This window comes from Mytilus galloprovincialis, chromosome 11 (assembly GCF_965363235.1).
Source record: "Mytilus galloprovincialis chromosome 11, xbMytGall1.hap1.1, whole genome shotgun sequence".
NCBI classification, from domain to species: Eukaryota; Metazoa; Mollusca; class Bivalvia; order Mytilida; family Mytilidae; genus Mytilus; species Mytilus galloprovincialis.
This window is the reverse complement of record NC_134848.1, coordinates 61,919,655-61,942,826: the sequence shown is the minus strand read 5'-3', so window position 1 is coordinate 61,942,826 and position 23,172 is coordinate 61,919,655. Positions and strand designations below refer to the sequence as shown.

Here is a 23,172-nt window from a genome sequence, read left to right as displayed (position 1 = left end):
GAAATATGTATTCTCCTCGGCTATATATCATCGTGCTCAGTTGTTCCGATAATATCAAGGTTTCGAGACGTAGGCATCACCAGAACGTATCGGTAATGTCACAGTGCCCGTTGGAAAACTATCAGCAACGACAAAATATTACTGCGTCAAACATAAAACTATCTAAGAGAGGTAAAAGATCAGATATAGTGCGATAAGCAGCTTATCAGGGCTTTTGTGTATTAATATCGTAAAATAGTTCATGAAGACAGAAACCCTTTAGAACAATTCGACTGTGAACAATCCATGTGTGATGAATGAGAAAATTTGGTTAAAAAGGAACACGGCCCTATAAAGAGGACGAAAAAGAGACTTGTTATAAACCACTTTCGAGTTTGTCCTTCACCGATAAAACATAACTCGTCAATTATGCGAACCTTTATGACGTATTTTATCCGATAGAGAGAATCACATATGTCCCTGCACTATTAATGGTTATCAAGCGTCTAAGTGATCGTCATTGTGCAGGATAAACTAGAAATATTGTTTGTTCTATAGGTACTCAATCACAATTCCCTAATGACAGTAGTGCTGATTGTCAATTATGACTGAGACTACTAATAGTAGTCTCAGATTATGAGAATTAAATTTTCCGAATAATTCATGCACTATATAGAATCATAGTTTTCCAACCACTTGCTTCACATGGGAACGAAAGTGACGATGCTCCTAAACGCACGAATGATGTTCACTATAAGTTTTTGACGGAAATGCATCGAACTCGAATATTGTCTATTCAGTGCCAAATTGAATTATAACTGACTTGGGCATATTCAATTATGTTTCATTTTTTTGTCGAGCCTGCAACTTTTGTTGCAGAAAGCTCGACATAGGGATAGTGATCCGGTGGCGGCGGCGGCTACGGCGGCTACGGCGGCGGTGTTAGCTCACTTCTTAAAAGCTTTATATTTTAGAAGGTGGAAGACCTGGATGCTTCATACTTTGTATATAGATGCTCATGTTACAAAGTTTCCGTCAATCACCTTGACCTCATTTTCATGGTTCAGTGACTACTTGAAAAAAAAGTTCAAATTTTTTGTAATGTTGAATTCTCTCTTATTATAAGTAATAGGATAACTATATTTGATAAGTGCGTACCTTGCAAGGTCCTCATGTCTGTCAGACAGTTTTCACTTGACCTCGACCTCATTTCATGGATCAGTGAACAAGGTTAAGTTTTGGTGGTCAAGTCCATATCTCGGATACTATAAGCAATAGGGCTAGCATATTCAGTCTATGGAAGGACTGTAAGGTGTACATGTCCAACTGGCAGGTATCATCTGACCTTGACCTCATTTTCATGGTTCAGTGGTTATAGTTAAATTTTTGTGTTTTGATCTGTTTTTCTCATATTATATGCAATTGGTCTACTATATTTGTTGTATTGAATGATTGTAACCTATACATGTCTAGCGGGCAGATGTCATGTGACCTTGACCTCATTTTCATGGTTCAGTGGTCAAAGTTCAGTTTTGAGTTTTGGTCTTTTTATCTAATACTATATGCCATAGGTCAACTATATTTGGTGTATGGAAATATTTTATGATCTTTATGTCAGTCGCGCAGGTTTAATTTGACCGTGACCTCATTTTCACGGTTCATTGCACAGTGTTAAGTTTTTGTGTTTTGGTCTATTTTTCTTAAACTATCAGTAATGGGTCAACTATATATGTTGTATAGAAGCATTGTTAGCTGTACTTGTCTGCCTGGTATGGTTCATCTGACCTTGACCTCATTTTCAAGATTTATTGGTCTTTGTTTAGTTATCTTGGTTAATGTTAAGTTTATGTGACAGTTGTAATAAAGCTTAGCTTTATACTTAGGACTATCAACATAATATCAATGATTAGTATAGAAGGCGAGACATTTCAGCGTGTGCACTCTTGTTTTGTAGTGGCTAGGTTTTTTTCATTGGGCAAATCATTTTTCTGAAACTAAAAAAAATATTTATTTATGTTTTCAATATCTTACAGGAAAAAGATTTTGTATTGATCTCGATATCGAATCCGCCACCCTCAGTCCCCTTATATATTCAATATAACTTAGCATCAACAACAAAATCAAGAAACATTTTTGATAATCGATTAAAAACTCGCCCCATATCGATTAACAGAAGATGAATGGTCAGTAGTTACACTCTTAACAAGGTAATAATACGTTATAGGTACATCATTTGTGTATTTATGTCTAATTTTTGAAAAATATTGTTAAAAAAAAATAATTTTGGATGTAACGAGTTTTCTGATTGGCTGACAGTGTCTTGTCTATCAGCTCATAAACATAATTTTAACATGTGACAGTGACGTCAACAACGTTTTTTCAGCATTTACTTTGGTCCTTACGAAATAACATCAAGAATGTGGAGCACACTTTAAAATTACCCGCTACGCGAGTGTTCAGCACATTTTTATTTTATTTCTTCATAGATAGAAAAAATATTGCAGTCATTCCTTTTAAAATATCTTGTATAATAATCTATATAGATACATGTACTTGAAACCAGACATCAGTATGTAAAAGTCTTGTTTTGTTTTTTGTTTTTTTATAATTTTCCTTCCTTCTCTTTGTGTTGCCAATATATACCAATATATACCATTGGTACAATGTGCGTGTCTTTTAAAAATATCATCAATATCAAAGTATTTTTTTCTTTAATTGCGTGTTTTAAATATTTAAAATATTTTTATTTGAATAGCTAAAAAGACCATGAAATAAGATAAATTATTTGATTTTGATCTCATGGTCATGTTACCGTTATATTAATAAGTGAAAGGGCGTTTCTAAACATCTTACATGTAATATGAAAATATTGTAGTTGAGCTAAAGAAATAATTATTTTGATATTATAGGGGGGAATTAGGGGGGAATTTTAACGGTTGAATACTTTATGTTCACCTTTTATGCTACATTTTAACTCGCTGGTTTCAAATCCTGCAATTTTATGAGTAAAACGTTCGCTCTCTTTTTTTAACAGGATTTTTTTTTATATTTAGCCCTAATCAGCCTTCCATATTTATTTTCTAAATGTTCTTGCCCCCCGAACCTGCACAAGTTTACATGTATAAACAATTGAACAGAAACCATGACCACCAAATATAACAAAAGTTGAACATTACCGAGGTTTCTGTTTTGGGGAATTGCTCATTATAAGTTAGCGGGAAAAAAATTACCATAATCTTCTAATTCAGTGTAAACTCGAACGGAAGTGAAGGTACATAAAAGGATGTACAATAAATATCAGAAGTAGATTTCACCAAAAAAACTTACGACTAAGATTAATCGTAAGTATACTGATTTGTTCATGACTTAAGACCAATCTTAGTCGTAAGTTTTTTTTTTTTTAAAACCGACCCCAGTACAGTAAAAGAATATACTTCCATTATAACGAAATAAGAGAAAAATTCACCTGTCTTCTAAGAACGAACGACATGTGTCTGCCTTCCATTATAGGCCAGTTCGATATTTTATCCATTTACAACTTATCGGTATAATCGGCTATGATTAATCACATGTGTATGCATGTTGGTGGTGGTAGAAAAAAGGGGATATTTTGTTAAAGAGATATTGGGAGAGTCATGAACACTTGGAATCATATTTCTATCAAATTGAAATAATCTTTGTAAAATTATGCAATAAAATCATTACGTTTTCCTTTCAAAAGCAACACACAATAGCGACCTTTGTCATTAATAATCAGGTAAAACAGGTCAATAAGTAGACGTTATGTTGTTTTACATTATAATACAATATTATACAATTTTTTTACCCGAAAATGTAGATTTAAGTTCATATTCTTTACAGTATGGCAATTATCCTTTCTTCAAGTTATTCTATAGATAATCAATAGAATATTGAGATTTCACATTGAGAATATTTTCTGTTTTATATACTAAACAACAACAAAAGCGTCACAACTGTTTATCCTTAAAAATCAAATAGTAATATTTTGTTAAGACTGTTCGTTGCGAGCCCATTATAATTCAAAACTGCAGCAATCTATCAAGGAAATATTATAATACTTCTATGATAATAAGCCATTAGTGTTATTACAACCTCAATGTATTAGAACATGAAGATGTTATACTGTGAAAATCAAAAGATTGGAAGTTTGTTTGAAAAGGTCCTTTCTAAAAATAAGAAATTTACCCTAACGATTTTAAATTAAAAAAAGTGACAATTTTTGGACTGCATCTTTTTAAACATTATAGACCATACGAAAACTGTATTTTATTTTTCCTTTCGAATTTGAGTTCAAATATGTATATTTAAATCCCAAATTAAATAAATTATCAATCTCAAAATTGATTGATCATTCACCGCTTGCTAAACACCCAGTGTTGATCCCCAAAGTGTCTAGATTTTAGTTGTAAACTATACCTGAGGATACAGCCCCACCCCCACTCCCCAAAAAGCGCGGAAAAGAAATTAAGGATCATGGAATGCAAGTTATAATCATCTAATATCTTCACCATTTTAAAAGAGAGGCTCAGACAAGAAAAATTTTATCCGGAAAGCCAACATTTTAAGACTAGTTCCTTTTCAAGTTAAATTAATTGCCCATTTAGGATAATGTTTATTAACTGTTAAAGTTGAGGTTGTTTCTTCGATAAATTTACGAACGCAATTTCAATGTGATTGACCATGATTCAATACATTGTTATATCTATTTGACAGATTATAACGGATATGTCTCAATATTGTCATAACCACAATGCTGTTTTTCTTCGAATGTGACCTACCGATGGCTGTATCCCTATTTTGACAATATTACCTATCATGTCTGTTTTATTCACGCATCCTTATAAATAAAATGATGGAATTTGATGCGACTGTCATACAAGCGAGAGGTTTAGCGCTATTAAAACCAGGTTCAATCCACCATTTTTTACATTTGAGAATGTCTACCAGAATATGACAGTTGTTGTCCATTCGTTTGATGTATTTTATCATTTGATTTTGCCATTTGATTAGAGATTTCCGTTTTGAATTTTCCTCAGATTTCAGTATTTTGGTTATTTTACTTTTTACCAAATTAGACTTAATATCAGGTTTTAACCTACATAAGTATCACGACCGGTACCACATGTTGAGTAGGATCTGCATATCCTTCCGAGGCACACACAACCACCCCGACTTTTTGGTGGGATCATGCTGTTCAGTTTTTAGTTTTTCTGTTGTGTTTTAGACCATAATGTGATTGTTTAATTTTTGTATTGTCGTTTTTTTCCCCATGGCATTGTCAGATCTTTATCGATTTATGAGTTTAAGATGAACCACTAGTGGTATAATTATTAATATTATGTTTGAATAATTAAAAAAATAAACAACATTTAATATAAATGCCGATATTTGGTGCTTTTTTTTACTTGTTCAGTATAGTTTGAACCAGATATCAGATTTGGGACCGATTGGCGTTTTATAGAATATTTTAAATCACCATTACAGTTATGACAGTTGCGTGTCTAGCACTTCTATTTATAAAAACTGTTTGAGTTATATTGTAGATTTAAACATCGATTTTAACAGGACACCATTTAAAACACAGTATATGGTATATTTTCTTTCGTTGTTCAATGACACTGTTTGTCTGAGGTAAATACAAAATAAAGACACAACTAAGAACACAATTAATAGATTCTACTCAGTAATAAGATGGCATTACGTAAACAAAATTAGGAAAAGGTAAGTAACTATATAATTGTGTGTCTTTTGATTTTATTTTAGAAAATATCAATCATTCTAATTTACGTTGCATTACAAATAAGGAGATATGGTATGATTGCCAGTGAAACAACATCCACTAAAGTTCGGTATATTTAAACATATCGAAACCCGCCAATTTTATATTTATCACGTCCCCAACCTTTAAGTTGTAGTCAAGAGCGAGAACCAACAGTTGCTTTCTTGCCATTATTCATCTATTTTCAATTTATGTAGAATAAATTATGAGTTTATTTACTACTACTGGGTCGATGCCACTGCTGGTGGAGATTTATTTCCCCGAGGGTATCACCACCCCAGTATAGTCAGCACTTTTTGTGCTGACATGAATTATCATTGATATGGTTATCAATAAATTAACTGTTTACTAAATTTTGATTTTTTTTGAAATACTAAGGCTTTTCTACCTCAGGCATATATTACCTTAGCTGTATTTGGCAAAACTTTTAGGAATTTTGGTCCTCAATGCTCTTCAACTTCGTACTTTATTTGGCCTTTTTAACTTTTTTGGATTCGAGCGTCACTGGTGAGTCTTTTGAAGACGAAACACGCGTCTGGCGTATATACAAAATTTAGTCCTGGTATCTATGATGAGTTTATTTAGTCCGGTGTTTTCTCTTTTTAATTGTCCAGAGTCAAGTCATACCGTGACATCCTATACAGCTTACTATATCATACAGGTTGCACTTGTCTAAGGCCACATGCAGACAGTAAATGGGTCAACAAAAAGAAAAGATCAGAAAATAAAAGGGTGCTTCGATAAGAGAATAGAGAAAAATAGGCAAAAAAAGTTTTAATTTAAATTGCTTTTTTAAAACTTTTTTAGATGTCCACGACAGTTCAAATATGATGAACAACAATGCCAATAATATACTGTTATTATTACTCTCTGTGAACATAATACTTGGTTTATACTATGCAACCTTGAGAAATAGAGACGACATAGGACAGAATGATTCTAACATTGTCAATGTACGCAATCAACGTAATACTGTCTCAGAGATGCTGAATAAACTGAGCAAAAAGATGGGGAAGCTGCAGTGTGAGGTACTACAAAAAAATATTGTGTGTTTAACGTTATTTTTAATAGAAAACATACCAAAAACGGGGGGGGGGGGGGGTTAGGACATAAACGCGAATTAACATAACATTTAATTATATTAGGTTCTGTAGAGTCAGTAGGTTAATCGCGATGATGGACCTCTGAGGAATTTGAACTGCCACTGAAAATAGAACACGTCATGTTAGAACGGAGCAGAGATATAAGGACCAATCAAATTGTTGTTACGAGAGTTCTGTAATGTACAGAGAGTCGATTATTCTTTCTACACGAATCATCCGGCTTTACTGCGTTTTTTACACACAAAGCCAACTTGGTGCCTTATTAGCTTGCCAATGAGTTTTACTGTTTTTACTACTTTACTGAGAAATCCAGGTGATGATATTTTCGAATTCCAGTCAACCCTTAGGTGCGCAACGTACACTGTAAACATCATGTATGTTTTATATGGGAAAAGTTTTAATATCATTACATATCCCATTCAAACGTTTGTTAGGTATTTAAGATGGTACCTAACACTACAGGGAGATAACTCTGTAAAATCACCTAAATGTTTTCATGACGTTGTGTTGTTAAGGGAATATTAAGCTTCTCAATGATCAAAATTAGTGTTTGTCAAACTGCTATATAAACAGTGTAATTTTTCTGATAAAATGCTTGGTTCAAATTTTTTGAAATACTTATATTTTTGTCAAAGGGTCAAAGTAAATAGCCAAATTAATTTAAATGAAAGTGTTGGGTACCACCTTAAGTGTGTACGGCATGCGCTTTTTTTGTTCGATGTACAGGTCCAAAAAATGCAGGTCCGTTCGGCACACCTAGATAGATCTGACAAGATGGCGGGTAACCGAATATGCCCATAGTTTAGAACCAAACTTGAATATTGAAAACCAAATAAAATGTACATAGATCATTTTGGAGCATTATTATCAAAACTGTATAAAACTTCACACGACAGCCGGAATATTAGTTCTGTTGACAACTTGAAATTACTGTATTACAAGTGGAAAGTTTGGCTCGCTGTAAATTTTTTTGAGGACATTTTCATCGTTTAAGCCAGCGTTACCGGACATTCATTCTTTTTTAAATTGTATCTCATCAGATTTTAAATTTCTATTTTTTGGAATAATTTTTTTTTTTTTTTTATTGTTATTTTCTATTTTATCATTTTTCAGAGACGAAAGCCAACAGTTGAAGGAGGGGGATATTGTAAACGAGGTAATCATAATGGAGCAGATACATCACTTATTCCTGCATTGTCCGACTTTTTACAAGGAAAAACTGTTGCAAGCTTCGGAGACGGAACTGGGCAGTATAAAAACGAGCTTTTAAAATTAAAAAAGATAAAATCATACGATTCATACGACGGGGGACCATTTTCCGAGGAAGAGAGCAAAGGAAATGTCAAATATATGGACCTTACAATTCCTCAATATGGACTACCAGTGTGGGATTGGGTTATGTCAATTGAAGTAGCCGAGCATATACCAAAGCAATATGAGAGTATATTTTTGGACAATATATTCAGACATGCTAAAGAAGGTGTCATTTTAAGTTGGGCCGTTCCAGGACAAGGAGGTTTAAACCATGTAAATAATAGACCAATTTCATACGTAATTAAGGTTATGAATAGCAGCGGATTTCAATTAGACAAAAGTTCTTCTCAACTTTTACAAAATTCTTGCTCATTCAAACATCTGAAACGTAACCTGTACGTTTATAAACGAACTTTACTTATGGGATATCAAGATTTGTATGCATAGCTTACTACGTGTACAGATTCGAGACTGTTTCACGAGCTAGCGTAATAAATAATTGGATTCGGGACTTTTTGTCAATATTTTAAGTTAGAGCTGGTAGAAGCTTCTATCCTTTTGATATTATGTGTCCCACTAGCAGTAAACTACACTGTAAAAAGAAAGCAGGTGCGATTTTTTTAATTTGAATTTATTGTCTAAAAGAAATGCACTAGGAAATAACTGTGTTCTCGGGCCAATTCGATTTAAATATGTACAGCAATATAAAAGAAAAGAAAAATTGTTTCACAAGGCATATATGCAGGTACTTTGTTTTATTCTACATATATATGTGTGTATATATATATATATACAGACTTATTGTTTTATTCTACATATATATGTGTGTGTATATATATATATACAGACTTATTGTTTTATTCTACATATATATGTGTGTATATATATATATATATATATATAAAAGTCTATAGAAAGGACCAACTAGCAAATTTACTACGTACCGGATCGTCTAGAATAGGCGATACTATGCAGATAAGAAAAAAATTATATCAGTCTAAAAATTTGCACAACGGTACTGATATAAGATGTTATAATACGAAAATGTTGTTATTAAATCGTGTTGACAAATATTTCGGCTCAACAAATGGCCTTCTTCAAGTGTCACAAGTTTTTAAAACTTGTTGTCACAAGTTTTTAAAACTTGTGAATGTTGAGTCGAAATATTTGTCAACACGATTTAATAACAACATTTTCGTATTATAACATCTTATATCAGTACCGTTGTGCAAATTTTTAAACTGATATATATATATATATATATATAGACTTAACGACAACCTGATAACATGACAACATCATAACACAGATAAAAGAGGCTCCCGCAGGGTCAAAAACGACCTGCGACCTCTGGGCTTTTTAGAGGCGACTTCCGACCCGAGGGCTTTCTAAAACGACCTGCGACCTGTAAAATTTGGAAAAAACTACCTCCGACCGACTTCCGTCCTCTTGTGTTGGAAAAAACGACCTGCGACCTGTACATTTCCCTTAAAAACGACCTCTCGACGAATTTAAAAGCGACCTTGCGACCTGAGGGGGTACCTTGTGGGAGCCTCATAAAAGATCTTGGTATTATCATTACAATGTCCTACATCTTGACTTGGTAAACGTAAACCTCCATCAACATAACATGATATATATAGTCGTATAAAATAGTAAATATGATATTTTGATCATTTGTAATGTTAATATTTTTCTTCAACTTAAAATAAAATTGAAAAAGTTAATTGGTTTTGATATTCGGTGACAACTTAAAGAAAACAGGTATCAGGTCTCACATCCAGTGTGTAAAGGCATCGAAAAGTGTTTTTATATACCAAATTAACTAATTTTCTAAAAGTGTACATAGATCATTTGAAAGAAAACAAAAAAAATGTCACATGACTTGGCATGCACAAGATGAACTATACGGTTTTTTTTTAGTTCTTCTTGTATTTGTAAATATTTCATTAATTGCAATAAAGACTAGAAATACTTGTGTTAAATTTTCCGTGTATATGATAAATTTAAGCTTAAGTACGCCAAACGCAAATTCACTTTTAGAATACGACGGCCGAACCCATATTGCGAATAAGGTACTATATTTTAGATCTTTAAAATTGCGCGCGAAGATTTTCTCTCTCTTATATTATTGCTTCTTGTAAGTGAAATTAGACATGACAATCAACACAAACAGATTATACCGTTTACAATATTAGAGTTTGACGTTGCCAAGCAAAATAGTCAATGACATCATTATGTTATAGTTATTGAACAAGCAAGTCAGTATATGGGGCCAACCTTAAAAATATGTTTGTTTGCAGTTTTCCGACTGTACCTTCAGACTGAAGGGTCGGTAGGTAGGAAAAATATTTTATTTGATCAGCCAAAATACAGTTTAAACAAGCAGTTACACTAAACCAAGTTTCTTGTGAAGAAAAAAAAAAAAACATTTTAAAACAACAAACACTGGACATGCTGAAAATCAACATCAAATGAACAGGCATTTTCAGATAAAAAACTTTTTAACCAAAACTGAAACTTTAACATAGTGTCATTATCCAATTTATGACATAAAATATGGTATAATTATTAAATACTGGAACACTTATAAACAAGGAATGTCATTATGACTAGAACTGTTTTAAAGAAATATATTCAGACATGTATGCTTCTTGACTAGAATGTTTTCATGAGTAGAGTATTTTCCTCAGAAAAATGTAGATATTAAAGATTTATAAGACAATGTATTAAAGAGTGTATTTTTAATAAAAAAAAAAATAACCATTAAATCTTCCTCAATTGAGAAAAAGGCAACTTGAAAAAAAAAGTATTAAGACTACGTATTCGACTGTTTTCATATTTCTAACAATATTTAATTATATGTGATAAGGTTATATTTTTGCCAGGCTTTAATGAAAACCAAAGAAATCTAAAGTTTGGGGTGAAATCCATAGCACCCCATTAAAAGTAAATGGTCTGTACTGAAATGTTTTTAATGCATAAAAAAATTGGCAGCATAGCTCCTAAGGAAATGTTTTAATTGAATTCACACAGGCCACACAGTTTGGGTATATTTAATATTGTAAGAAAGAGAATAATTGCAATGAGTGGGGCAGCCCCCCTTATCCTAAAGGAGCATATTCATTGCAATCGAATATAGATTTAATATAGAGAGAGTATATTTATTTTTTAAAGCTAACCATTCATTTTCTCTACATCTTTGTGTAGTTTAGGATTTAATCTGCACAGCTCGAGTGACCCTGTTTATTGGGTCATCTTGTGCTGTGCAAATTAAATTCCATATACCGATTTGATTGGTCAATAACTGTTTTAACACATGACGTCAACTGTTTTCTCGCATAAATCACATCACATCCGCTCAACAAGAAGCTGATATGGACGGATTTCATCATGAATTATCGGAGGACGATATGATTTTATCACAAGTATTAGAAACATTGGAGAATGAAATGGAACTGAGAAATGTAAATATAGAGGACTTTTTTGGAGAGTTTCCTAATAATGTGATGGATGAGAATGCATCTGGAGATTTAATCGACACATCAGCTGTTTCATTTGACCTTGGACTAGACTTAGATCTATGGTTGCAAGTTCCTTCGGAAAACGGAAAGATAAAAACGTCAAGGTACGTCTTTGTTTTAGAATTATCTGCCACGCGCAGACCCATTATTGCATAATTTGAGGTGCTGAACGTTAGACGGACCCAAGGGATGAGGTCCTGGGTCCCTCTTTTGTAGGAAAATTTGGTTAATTATATTGGGAATCACTGGAACATGACGAGCGCCCCCCCTTTTTAGGTCAGTTAGCCCTCCCCCTTTAATAAAAAGTTCTGGATCCGCTACTTGAACCTTAGATATAATCATTTGCGGAAACTTCCGACTAGATTTATCGTTTAATTGTTCTCATCCGGAATATTCATGAAATATTTGCCACTGCCGGATTTTGCCTCTGTCATGTGTTAAATTATGTGATATTATCTATTTCAGGATGTAAAACCTAAAGAACAGGGACAAGGAGTCGAATCAAGGTTTGCAGAAATGACAGACAATGAAATTGATACACTTAAATTCTCCCTCATAAATTCGTCCGAATTTAAAACATTTCTAATCTGTCTACATGGCGAAATAAGAGGCAGGTCAAAATGTAGGTTTGGTTTGCTCGCAGTAACTTATTTTCTGTGCGATACAACATTTAATTATGATAATAAAACATTACAAATATATCCCAGCAAATACACATCTAGTTATTCTAAACTAAATCATTATAAATAAATAAAAATAATATACTATACAGAACGTGTTGTTACTTTGAAGTTACTGTGAGAACCTCGATACAAATTATCCAAGTATCGGACTTATATACCCCACCCGTATTCCCGCCTATGAAATGCTCGTGCAGTACTCACTAAAGACTTATATATAGATACTATCCAACCAGTTCTTCAAACTTGTTTTACAAACTTGTTCTACAAGCCACAGTTACTAAAGATAGAAATAGATAAGGGAAAACCCCAAATATAACGGAATAGAAATAAATTTATTGAAGATGCTGAGAACAAAAACACAAAGAAAGCCACAAAATGAGCAGTTAATGTCTATGAAGACTGGAAGAATTCTAAAATTGGTAGTGGTTTAATTATACCAAACCTGAAGGATTTGTCTGTTCAAGATATTAACAGCATTTTAGGAAAATTTGTAGTAGAAGTTCGGAAAAAGAATGGAGAAAAATATCCAGCGAAAACACTTTATCTTCTTGTAACTGGAATTCTAAGAGGAATGCGGTCACAAGGTGTTTCTAATCTTAACTTTTTGAACCAGTCTGGTGACAGATTTCTTAGGTTTAGACAAATACTTGACGCACAGATGAAAAAAATAACATCAGATGGGTATGGTATAAATGTTAAACAAGCAGGTCCGATTTCAGTTGAACAGGAAGAAATATTGTGGGACAAGTCTGTGTTTGGTAATCATGTATCCGAAAGTCTATTGCATACTGTTTTTTCTACAACTGTAAATATTTTGGTCTACGTGGACATGACGAGCACCGTAATCTGCAAATGTCTCAAATACAGTTAGGAGAAGATGATAACGGAAACTATATTGAATTCCGGGGTAAGGATAATAAAACGTATAATGGAGGGCTACGCCATCGCTATATTGCACTAAAATCTGTGAGACAATATTTAGAGAAGGATTGTCAGATACTTGAATCTTATCAGATTTATAAGCAGTCCTTTTTTTTTTTTTTATCGTAGACCTGTTTTATCAGATGGTTCTGTTAAGTTTGACCACATACTGGATGCTAATAGATTAGGGTCACTCATGAAGACAATTTGCCAAAAGGTAGAACTAAAGGGGAATTTTAGTAACCACTCTGGAAAAAGAACACTTGCAACTAAATTGTACCAAGCAGGAGTCAGTGAGCAGATGATAATGGATAGAACAGGTCACAGGAGTGAAAAGGCTGTTCGTACCTACAAAAGACCTGCGGATTCTATGCTAAAAGATGTCTCTAACATTTTGAATCCTTCTAATAAGCAGATAAAACTTGAGGATCCCAAACCATTAACCGAATCGGATACTCGTGCAATCCTACCTGAACAAGTTAATATTGAAAATACAGAAAATGCATTTAATGTTTCAAAACCAGAAGGAAAATATCGGGGACTACCAAGTAACAGCTCTTTTCAAAACTGCGTGTTCAATTTTGTAACGAAGATGTGAACCTCACAGATTTTTTTTTCAATTGTTGACACTGAATCGTTATTTTAAGTTGTTTTAAAGCCGTACATAGAAATGTATGAAAAAGCGTTTTTTCTTAGTTTTCACTGTGTCAGGTTGTGACACTGGTAACTTTTGACTTACATATCAAGACTTTAATAGGAAGATGTCGATGATTATTTATTTTCATTTTTTTAATGACAATTATTTTATATTGATGGAAAAATAATTTTAGTATTATAATAACCTGTGTTCTTTATCTTGTTTAGATTTTTATTTTGTTGATTGTAATGCTACTACATTTGTTTTGTAAGTTTTCTATTCTGATGTTTATCAAGTGACTGATTTGTATGTCCGAGTATAGATAAATGTATCCACTTGATATTTCTTACAAAATGGAGAAAAACAAATATCTGTAGTAGCAATGGAATCAACAAACGTAAATTACTGTACAATAAACATATGTCAAGGACGTGAAGTACATTGTCACGTGTCCTGTGCAATAAATGAAGTAGTTAATGCACACCTGACCCGTGCATTATCCAGATTATGCCACAGTAAGATCAAAGGGATTTTGCCTCTGTCATGTGTTAATGTCCAATGAACAATAAGCATGAAAAAGTACGGGAAAGATTATTATGTAACTATTAACCGGGGTAATAGTCTTTGAAACTATTGACTGGCATATATAGTCTGTTTCATTATTTTTTATATAGAAAAAACATACTGAGGTAAAATAATTCTGACTATTCGAGTCAGTACCAATAAACAACATTCTTTCTGTGAAAGTCCGTGGGAGCAACCATTTAACTTGAAGGGCAAGGGGGTTATGGTTTTTTTTCTTAGTCATCTACTTCACCAGAATATTTATTCATCAAATTGGTGATTAGAATATTTTGTTCAGAAAAAAAATCCTCACCCCTTTTTGAAGTTAAATGGTCGCTCCCTAAGTAGTCTTTCTGTACATTTAATTTCGTTTAAGTAGTCCTCTTTATGTATATAGAAGTCCGTGTTCATGGCCTTGTTCATAAAAATTTAATTCCTTGTCAGGATCTTTTGTTATGTCTATAGCAGTCCGTGCTAGTAACCTTCACGACCATGGTTCTGTCTATCTAAGTCCGTGTTCTAAGCCTTATTGTCTGTGTACGGCCGTGTTAGTAGCCACGGTTCTACATGAACGTATCCTTCGTTCTTCATATTTACGTCCGTTTTCGTTGCCTTGGTTGTTAGTATTCAAGTCCATGTCAAAGCCGTCATTCTGTCTATTAATTTCGTGTTAGTAACTGCCATTCTGTGAATGTTAATCCGTGTTAGAATCAGTCGATGAGCATATTTAAGACCGTGTTAGATGCGGTCGCTTTGTCTAATTTCGTGTCCGTGTCCTTGTGATTTTTTTTTTTATCTAAATCCGTACCAGCTGTAACCAACTGTCTGCCAATTAATTATCTTACCTCCTATACATTTCTATGAATATGATTGGTTATTAGCGTCAGCATGTGTATATTTCATATAAGGTTAGAAGGGAGGAGGGGCTCATTTCATACACGGTTAGTAGTGGTGTTACGTCCCTTTATATTCCATATTAGGTTAGAAGTGGTTTTACGTCCCTTTATAAAAACAAAACGACACTGAGAAAACATCTTGAGGTTTCAACAGACGAAGAAATCGATGATTTAATTCATAAAACACATTTAAATCTAATAAGTTGTTATTGTTAGCATCTGTTTTTGTAGGATCAATGAAAGTAGTTTATTAATGCTGCAAGTATTGAAGACTTGCTCATTTTGATAGGATACTAGTCTAAATTTCACACGTTAGATGTTCGGTAAGATACATTTGTTACATAGTGTGCAAGTGACGTAATACGGTATATATGGGGTCAGTAAACTCCATATGGGGATTCGAAATTCGCTCTCACCCCATATGGAATTTACTAACCCCATATATATATATATATATATATATATATATATATATATATATATATATATATATATATAGTACGTCTGAGTCAGTGACAACCCTACAACAGATGTATCCATCGGATCGCCATCAATGATGGTGATACATGGCTGTGTACATAATGTACATACAACTCGTCTAAACATCACATTGCCAAGAATTAGTCCGGTTTAAGGGAGGTAATCCAATCTTGTCAATAAATTTATTTCAAGGACTGATAACTCTAGCATACATTGTTATCAATCCATCCCAGCATGTGTGGTTAAATATCGAGGTCTGGCAATTAGCACCTTGTACTTTTTGTCTCTTATCTTAAAATTCATGTTATAAACATACATAATAAATTTTCTGATTATATCATGGAAATTGATAATATATCAAGAACCGACTCTGTTAACATTTTGGATATAGTTTTCTAAAATTTTTCGTAAAACCCATTCTTATGAACGCATCTATAACAAGCTGCTGTCCCTGACACATTCCCTGTTTCCATTCTCTATTTTATTTCAGTTTTGATACGTTAGCTGTTTGTTACAATTAACAACGTGTCTTTTGTTTTAAGTTTTATATTATTTTTTTAATTAGATTTTTTTTATCATTTTTTTTTTCGAGGAATGATGGGGATGTTTAAAAAATATGGGTGTGTGTTAATACCACTTAAAATTTCGCTTGTAATAATTGTAGGTCGGTTTTTGTCCTTTTTTTTTTCTTTTCTTAATTTGAATCTTTGATATAAAAGTTTGCCAGATAAATAGTTTATAGCTCTCCATTCTTTTGCTCATTCGATAAATCGGCAATCGTTTACTCGAGCAACATTCATCAATTTGAAAGTCGTCACGTCACAAGCATAACATAAATGTGTTTTAATTGAGTTATAATTAAAGATGATGTTAACGGCAATGAGACGGCAACCAAATGACAGAAATAACCAAATAACGCCTAGATATGGCAATACTCTACATGGTCCTGGTTTGGTACGAATATATATATAATCATAGAATTCGGTCATATTATTCGTACATAAACATAAGTTGCATTTAAAGAAATAAGTGTGTTTATCTCTACAACAATTATATTGACCCAATCCAATACTATATGTTAACGAAGGAAACATAGGACGTTAGGCTATATTACAGTTCAATCCCATTGTAATAGTATGAATAGTTATCAATAAAATGTCTATACACGTAAAGAAAGTAATGCTTACGACCAGAAATGGTTGTCTTGTGACCGTACAGACGCGGCTCGTTTTTTCTGACATGAACGCAAACTGAAGTTATTCAGGTCCTATAACCATAAAAGTACAATACTTAATACAAATTTCAAACTTTAATAACTGGTAAGCCTATGAACTCAAGTTGTGAATACTAGTGCGCAAAATATACTTAAAAGAGTTGTGGGATACAAGAGAAGTTGGAACAATACGTTTTGAACTACCAATACTCCTATAGATCATGACATACAAAGAAGCCTAGTGTTGGTCATAAGAATAGCCCAGATTCTTTGTTGATTGACATAAAATGATTATCATATTTTATATTCTTATTTTTGATGGCTTAGTCCGTCGGGTTAATCTTTCAAAACAAAGGCTGCAAACACCAAGGGGACACTCATGACTAACAAGTCGAAAAAAACCAACTTAAAAATACTAACAAGGCCATGCATGGCAAATAAGGCGTTAATTAGTTGACATATGGAATAAAAATCGAGAAAAAGGGGGGTCTTTGCCAAAAGCTCCAATATGAGAATTGTTATCTGAAATTTTCTTTATAAAAATATTGGCATAATAAACAACTCTTTATGAAATAAACTCGCTATGTCTCGACACCAAACAGTTTTAATTAGTAGAGAACGAAATAAACCAAACTCACATTAATCATTGCACAAATATGAGATGCGGTTCTTAGAGAAAAATATTCTAGCAAAAAGTATCAATATTGTATCGATCGACTATTTACAAGTTGTTTAATTTATCTCCTATCATACATGTACTCCGCGGGAGGTTATCAAACATCTTACTTTACAATATTCCAAGTGGACAATGCAACTACCGCATACTATATGTACAGATCATGGAAGTGTTATATTGACATTTCACTTCCATGTTCAGATCAGTGTTATTCTAAACTGGTCAACCATTTCATCTAAAGCACCACCCAAAAGTGTTCTCTTAAACATGCTTCAAAGTAATAAATGACACACGCACTATATTCTGTGTTTAATTTGAAAGAAAGGATACGACACTGGTCATTCTTCTTTTGTGACGAGTAATGCTGTATTTATTTTTTTTTCTCTTTCAAGAAATAATTTGTCATCAATTAAAAACTATATATTTCTGTCATGGGTTGATACCCGATATCCTTTATTATTCTATCACGAAATATTCGTTTGTTTTTACTAAACTCTCATATCTTTGAAGGAAACGTTATATATTGTATAACCGATACAGAGAAGCTCTACGTTCGTTATTATTATAACAATTTACAGTACTGTTTTGCCATCATATCGATAAAAATATAGTTATTCTTGTTTCATTGTTTCGTACACTGAATCTCTTGGCCATATATAAATATATGATGATGAATGATTGCCATTGATACAACCTTATACCAGAGTCGACCACCAACTCTTGTTTAGTATATCCTCATGTACCTGCAGCTCTCTTTTACATCTTTTTAATTAACCTTATCTTAACTTTATTGGTTTTGTGTGTGACCTTCTCATAGAGATTATACTATTACCTAATTTTGAATATCTGTATAGTAAGCTGATAATACTTATAAAACACATTGACTATAATGTATTTCAAGTTGTTTTTTTTTTAATTTGAAAATAATAGTGCACGATTAATTTTAAACCAATGTTTTTTAAATATTTTATTTATGTTTGATACGACAAATAGATTTATACATGTGTATATAATTTAAGTTGTAACAAAGATAACGTGTACAGTAAAAAATTTTAAACATATACCAATTAAAACATTAATAAATTACTAATTTTAAATACGAAAAATCTATTTTGTGATGTATAATGATATATACAGCGCCGCATGACATCTTAGTTCTCGTGTATACCATTTTACATTAATCGTGACGCTCGTTATTGAATATTGGTAAAATGTTCATTTTTATATTAAAGATGGTATCAAGAGTAATATATTTTTAAGTGTCGAAACTTATATCAAAAGATTCTGCAATCTTTCTACTTTTAAATGATAACAAGGTCAAATAAATGTACTTTGATTTAGTATTTTAAAATATTTTTTAAAGATGTGCCCTTATTGGTTATCAATTACTTTTTACCATGTAAGTATTTATAACAATGACTGTTACTAAATAAAATTGAGAAAGGAAATGGTGAATATGTCAAAGCGACAACCACCCGACCATAGAGCAAACAACAGCCGAAGGCAACCAATGGGTCTTCAATGTAGCGAGAATTCCCGCACCCGTAGGTGTCCTTCAGCTGGCCCCTAAAATATGCATAATAGTACAGTGATAATGGACGTCATACTAAACTCCGAATTATACACAAGAAACTAAAATTTAAAATCATACAAGACTAACAAAGGCCAGAGGCTCCTGACTTGGGACAGGCGCAAAATTGCGGCGGGGTTAAACATGTTTATGAGATCTCAACCCTCCCCCTATACCTCTAGCCAATGTAGAAAAGTAAAAGAATAACAATACGCACATTAAAATTCAGTTCAAGAGAAGTCCGAGTCTGATGTCAAAAGATGTAACAAAAGAAAATAAATAAAATGACAATAATACATAAATAACAACAGACTACTAGCAGTTAACTGACATGCCAGCTCCAGACCTCAATTAAACTGATTGAAAGATTATGTCTTCATCATATGAATATCAGGTACAATCCCTCCCGTTAGGGGTTTAGTATCATACTATCATAAAATATATGAGAAGAACATAACCCGTGTCATGCCAATTAAATTGGTATCAAGAAAGAAAAATCCGAAAAAATAAATAAAAATATTACCTGTTTGCTAAAATATTGAAGAACATAATGCAAACAAAGGTGAAACCAATTTTTTATAAGAAAATGTTTAAATCGTCAATTGAAACATATTTCCCGTTGACTTCTATATATCGAATTCATAGATAAAATCTATGACCAGTGACGCATGCGCATTACGGACCGGACTGATTCTTGACAATGAACCCAACAATGTTAGATCTGTAAATTTGCTTTCGCAAATTTTTGGTTCTTCCCTCGCCGGGATTCGAACCCATGCTACTGTGATATCGTGACACCAAATCGCCTGCACTGTATTTGCGAAAGCAAATTTACATTATGTACACAGCCATGTATCACCATCATTGATGGCGATCCGATGGATACATCTGTTGTAGGGTTGTCACTGACTCAGACGTACTTATAAATATAATTATTTTCTGTGACTGTATCTTACATTAATTTGTAGGATCCTTTACTATAGATAATTTAGCTGATCTGTAACAATAACATCTTCATGCCTTATATATCATGTACTGCAGTACGCCGCTAGATTAAAACTGACGTGGAAAGGTAACACACGGCCAGCGAAAGCTCTTTTTTTTAAGAGCCCAGGTGGTCGTGTGGTCTAGCGGGACGGCTGCAGTGCAGGCGATTTGGTGTCACGATATCACAGTAGCATGGGTTCGAATCCCGGCGAGGGAAGAACCAAAAATTTGCGAAAGCAAATTTACAGATCTAACATTGTTGGGTTGATGTTTAGACGAGTTGTATATATATATATATGTTAACAGTAAATCAGTTTATAATATATTGTCGTTACTCAAATAGTATATATATACAAATGTAGATGTAAGAACATATCCCCTACAAAATATGGTGGGGTAGAATATTTAAAATATTGGATTAATATAGAAAAATACTCTGTATGTTTCTTAACCCCTGTACAAAAAGTAAAAATGGATCAGAAATAGCATTTGTTAGAAGCAGCTTTTATTTAGTTTATTTGATTAATTAACAAAATCATTTGTAATATTTATATTTATATCTTATTATATCCTTATGACTTAATTGATCTATCAAGTATTACTTTATTTTTTATAATGTGTATCAAATACTGTAGTATGTAATTTCACATGTTTCATCATCAAAAATAAAATAATTACAAAAAAAAAAACAACCCCATATATACCGTATTAGGTCACTAGTACACTATGTAACTAATATTATCCTGATTTAGAGTAATTTCTCGCAATTTGATTGGCTGATATTGTCATAATAAATTTCAGTACAATGTTTTATTATTAAATTTTATCAATAAAATTATCTCCCTGATCGAATAGTTGTTTCATAGTCCTAATATTTGAATTTTCACAGTTTTAGATTAAATATCTAAAATATATTTGGTTGATATTGTCCTTATATTGAATTTAAATATAATAATATGTAATATAACAAAATCAGGATAAATTCGTTACACAGTGTTCAATTGTCCTAATACGGAATTTATCGGGTCAATAAAATTCTCGTATTGGGACATTTACACACTGTGTAACTAATAATATGTGTTAGAAGCAATAGTTCTAAGCCGCCGTTCTGTCTGTGAAAATCGAACTCATAACTGTTGTTCTGTATGTATACATTTGTGTTTGACCCCATGGTTCTGTGTATTTCAGTTCGAATTAGTAGTTGTTTTTCCTTGTTATAAAAAGCGTTTTAGGAAACGTCGTCGTACTTTTTGTGGTCGTATTAACAATGTCTTTCTGTCTACTTAAGATTATGTTAATAACCGTTGTATCGCCTGTTTGAGTCAATTTATGTCTATGTACAATAAGGGAGCTACCATTTGATTTTAATGGGGGGGGGGGGGGGGGGGGGGCTAGGATGAAACAATTGTCATCCTGCCTTTTTTGTATGAAGTTGCTCATCTTGCCTTTTTTTTTTACTTAAGACTCCTGTCCTGCCTATTTTTTTCAAATTTCATCCTAGCCCCCCGCCTCCCCAATAAAAATCAAATGGTAGCTCCCTAAGTTTATAAAAAGTGTATTCAAAACAATGTCAGTAGCCGTTGTTTCATCTACTAGTGTTGCTGTCCCTGTTAGTATGCGTCGTAACAACTATCTTGATTTTGATATTCTCATTACAGGAGATTCATCACATATTTCGTACACTTATCATCAAATGGGGAAGGATTTACTTATCTTTTAAAAACACCCAATAGAACCTCTAGTTTTTGGTGAGATTCGTGTAGCTGAGTGTCGATGTAGTGTTTTGTCATTGTTCTTTCCACAGTTCCCTTTGGCGTTTGAATGTCGAATGTTCGTTGGTTTCTCCGTTTTTCTTCCTTATTGATTATTTAATATGAAATGTGATCGTTTTCATCAGATAAAGTAAACAAAAAAGGCTCTGCTTGTTAAGGTAAACGATGTATGAAATACCCCACTACATATACAACTAGATAACAAACTATAAATATCTCATTTTCAAAAACCCAAATGCTAAATATACAATCTAGTACGGCAACACTTTGAGTCAATGTGTAATTTGGAAATGATTTTAGTGATTTATTTAAATATAAAAATTATCTTAGTCATGCCCATCTAATAGTTACTACTCTAAAGCGATACATATATTACAAAGAATTTAAAGTAAAAACATAGTACATGGTTCACTTTGCTCTATTTGGAAGTTTTCCCATTGATTTGTGGAAATATATCATAACAGATACTAGTACTCAATCTGATTAACTTCACAAAAATGCAACGATGATATTAGGACGATTAAGTTTGATAATTTCTAGAGACATGTATTGTCGAAATGTGCATCTGGTGCAAGAAAATTGGTACCGTTAATGTTATTCAATATGAAGTGTATGAAGTAGATTTTAGATTTTTTTAAACTATAAAACATTCCGTGCTTGGAAAAATATATATTCAGTCCACTGGCCGCTTAGACATGACAGTTCTATGATAGTGGTTGTTTAAAGATGATGTTGACATTTTTATTGTCACATTTGTTTATGTTTTCAAATGTTAAAGACTGATTTTCAATTAAACAAATTGAGTACACTTTTCTATTTACATCACCTAAAACTGCTGAAAACGTACGATGAGTTAAGATTTCATGCAGACAACATTTTTTTGATCCTTGAAGAGAAAACCGTACTATTGATTCTGCCATAGGCGACAATACGTACATTTTCTAAATTTAAAGAAAAAACTGGATGAAACAGTTATGTGTGGTGTTGAGTACTTTATTATTCTGTTTTAAAAATTAAAGCCAAATAGTTGCATGACCTACTTCAAACGGAGCTTGTTTATATTAGCTATGCCCACCGTCATTGTCCACCAAATTTATGAAATTTTGGAAGTCT

At 32.7% G+C, this 23,172-nt stretch overlaps 1 long non-coding RNA gene and 1 pseudogene across 1 annotated transcript; both read left to right on the top strand.

Annotated features, from left to right (window-relative positions):
• The first annotated feature begins 5,518 nt into the window (after positions 1 to 5,518).
• On the top strand, positions 5,519 to 8,645 carry LOC143052560 (uncharacterized). Its single transcript, XR_012971150.1, has 3 exons — positions 5,519 to 5,721; positions 6,587 to 6,807; positions 7,996 to 8,645. It is a non-coding gene; the product is annotated as an uncharacterized LOC143052560 (long non-coding RNA).
• A 4,269-nt stretch (positions 8,646 to 12,914) lies between these two features.
• On the top strand, positions 12,915 to 13,928 carry LOC143050851 (uncharacterized; annotated as a pseudogene).
• Positions 13,929 to 23,172: the final 9,244 nt, after the last annotated feature.